The following is a 3,700-nucleotide window of genomic DNA, read 5'->3' as shown; positions in this document are numbered from 1 at the left end:
GTGTCAGCCTGGGAGCCCAACCTAATTGTGGCAGAGGGCGGATGCATTGTGGCCAGGTCCCCAGTGTGACCTTGGAGTTAGTATTGAAGGAGTAACTGAAGGATCCGGATCCCCATGTGATTGTTTACCCTCCTCCAAGTGACCCCAAAAGGAGTGGGCCAGGGCTGTGCAGAACTTGTTTCCGGAAGCCCCACACTTGGTCACACCTCCCGGCCTCTTGGGACACTGTCTCCTCTCTTCCTGACCAGTCTTATATTTTCTTCTTTTTTTAAAAATTAATTAATTAATTAATTAATTGGTTCTTGGGTCACACCCAGTGGTACTCAGGGGTTACTCCCAGCTCTGCACTCAGAAATCGCCCCTGGCAGCTGTGGGACCATATGGGATGCCAGGTATCAAACTGGGTCCCTCCTGGGTTGGCTGCTTGCAAGGCAAAAGCCTACTGCTGTGCTATCTCTCTGGTCCCCAATCTTATATCTTCTGTTTGCTTCCTATACTTACTCACACTTACTCTGAGTAAGTGTCCTCCAAGGCACCTAGAAAGGGCTTTGGATTTTTTGTTTGTTTGTTTGTTTGTTTGTTTAGTGTTTAAGCTAAACCCCTGCTGGGTTTACCCCTGGCAGGGCTCAAAGAACCATGTCATATTGGGCATTGAACCCAGACCAGTTGCATGCAAGGCACACTCTTTATTCAATCTCTCTAGCTCTCCAATCTGGGCGTTTTGTTTATTTGGTTTTAATTTTACTTTGAGGCCATACCCCATGATATTCAGAGCTGACTCTAGGCTCTATGCTCAGGAATTGCTCCTGGCTGGGGGACCTATGCAGGGTAGGGAACAAATCTGGCCAGCTGTGTACAAGATGAGTGCCTTCACCTGCTATATTATCTCTCCAGTCTGCATCCAGAACTTTATGGAAGTGTTGGTTACACAAGATGGCAAATGCCGATTTGGTAGGTCGGCACTGAATCTGACCCCTGAAGGCAGTGCCCACATCCATTGTCCTTTGGGCTCTCTCTCCCCTTGTCTCATATATGAACACCCATTCAGGCAACTGGCAGAATTCTCAAGAAAGGCGGTATAACTATCAGTGGTGATATTCCCTGCTCTGGTGGACTTGAGACCATCACCCAGTTCAGCACCAGAACTGATCAACCTGGAGGATGGTAGATGGTATCTGTCCATCCATAAAGCTAGCCAGGGCAATACAGGAAGGAGCTATAGGTGGTCAGAGATTCCCACTCCTGGGAGCACCATGCTGGGGTGACTCCAGGAAAGCACTCAAAGAACAGGAAGAGCAGACAAACCCAAGTTGCAGTGTGGACCCACACCCCAAATTTGTACCACAGAGTGAAAGCTTCTGCTGCAGGGTAGTGGGGGAAATTGAGGCTGGAGAATGAGGTGGATGCCCTGTGTTGTAAGGAAACAGGATTTTGTTAAAAAAAAAAAATAAAAATAAAAACCGGGCCCGGAGAGATAGCACAGCGGTGTTTGCCTTGCAAGTAGCCGATCCAGGACCAAAGGTGGTTGGTTCGAATCCCGGTGTCCCATATGGTCCCCCGTGCCTGCCAGGAGCTATTTCTGAGCAGACAGCCAGGAGTAACCCCTGAGCACCGCCGGGTATGGCCCAAAAATCAAAATAAATAAATAAATAAATAAACAAACAAACAAATAAATTAATTAAAAAAAACAGGGGCTGGAGAGGTAGCATGGAGATAAGGCGTTTGCCTTTTATTCCATATGTTCTCCAGCGCCTACCAGGAGTGATTTCTGAGTGTAGAGCCAGGAGTAACTCCTGAGCGCTACTGGGTATGACCCCAAACCAAACCAAACCAAACCAAACCAAACCAAACCAAAACAAAAACAAAAGGAAAGTGACATGAACTTCACCCTAATCTTTGGTGTGGACTGGCTGTAGTGTTCTGGATGGTGGGCCCCAGAATTGGTTTTGGAGGCAGCGACAGGCAGGCTCCTGGGTAGGGGAGACAGAGGCATTGGGATGGGGGAGAGCAGAGGAGGGTGCTGATGGGACCCAGTGATAATTGCCTGTGACCCAAGAGGGAGGGCCCTAGGGTGCCCTGCAGTCTCTGAGAGCTGAGTACATGTGGGTTATCAAGATGGGCCAACCCGCCCCGGGGTGGGGACAGAAAACAAAAGTTTGTTTAGCCTAGGTTTCTTTTGCAAAGCCTGGTTGCTATCCAAAAGGAGATGGCATGCTGATAGGAGCCCAACCCTCAGTGGGGAGGTTAGAGGGGCAAAGGCAAGGCTCAGCTATGCTGGCGGAGGACGCTTCTCAAGTCTCCGTGACATCATCTAGGTACAGCGTGTCTGGAGAGCAGCAGGACGCCTGTGATTGAGGCCCTGACACATTTCATCAGTGGCGGGTGAAACTAAAAGACAGTCCTGGTGTGGGGAGAGTGAGAAATAAGAAGCAGGGATGTTGCTTCTGAAACTGCAACCAAGAGCAGAGAATATTAAACTTATTTTTTATTTGGGGAATGGGCCACCCCTGCCTGTGCTCAGTGATCACTCCTGGTGAGACTTGGGGGACCCCTATGCAGTGCTGGGCATTGAACTGGTTGTCAAAATACATGCTAGGCTCTCTGACCCCAACACTTATTTATTTATTTTTTGTACTATGAGTTTGTAACAGAATATAGGTTCTGGGCCCACAGTCTCTTAAAGTGTGTGTACCACTGGTGGCTCACACTCAAATGTGGCTTTGTTAACATGAACTGCAGCACTAGATTCAACAATTAAATCGCCCTCTGCAGATTCTTCATTGTGCTAGTCACCTACAGTCGCATTTCCTTCCGTGACCTACAATGGATCCCTTTTACCTGACTTGCCAGCCCCTTACTCATTTCCCTTTGATAACCACCATTCTGTTCTCAAACTCCAAGAATTTATTTGCCTTTGTCCCCTTCCAAAGAGAAGGCAGAGACAGTTGTCCCAAAGAGCCCATAAATGGGCAGAGAAGGGACCATTGGCTTCAAATAAAGGATGACTGCAGGAGCCCTGGGCAGAAACCTGGCAGGGAAAGGGATGGAGATAAAGGGAGAGAAACAGGGAGCAGCAGAAGAGGAAGAAACTGATGCAGAGCAAACCATTAGAGCAGCAGAGAGGAAAGAGTGTCACAGAAGTTTTCTGATGGTCTTGATCTGATTTTTGCTCTTACAGAAATGGAAGTACTTAGAACAGGGCTGTATGCTGATGGGAAAGAATCTAGGCAATGAGAGAGAGCCCAACAAGACAACTGCATGAGTCCATCTTGGGAAGGCCAGTGCTCAAGTCAGAGTTGGCTTTAGAGAGAACAGATGTTCAGTAGACTGATACTTTAGCTGCTACAAGTGTTTTTACATTATATTTTAACATATTAAAATTAAATAAAGTATAATATATTTAATATTTAAAATATTTAAAATCATATAAATTTTTATATTTTATAAAATATATTAATATATCACAATATATAAATATATTTTTAATTTTTAATTTTTATTTATTTATTTATTTTTTTGGGGGGCCACACCCATTTGATGCTCAGGGGTTACTCCTGGCTAAGTGCTCAGAAATTGCTCCTGGCTTGGGGGGACCATATGGGACACCGGGGGATTGAATCATGGTCCGTTCTACGCTAGCGCTTGCAAGGCGACACTTTACCTCTAGCGCCACCTCGCCGGCCCCATTTATTTATTCTTT

This window comes from Suncus etruscus, chromosome 12 (genome assembly GCF_024139225.1).
Source record: "Suncus etruscus isolate mSunEtr1 chromosome 12, mSunEtr1.pri.cur, whole genome shotgun sequence".
In the NCBI taxonomy this organism is placed as follows: domain Eukaryota; kingdom Metazoa; phylum Chordata; class Mammalia; order Eulipotyphla; family Soricidae; genus Suncus; species Suncus etruscus.
The sequence above is the reverse complement of the archived record's forward strand: the minus strand, read 5'-3'. Positions refer to the sequence as shown.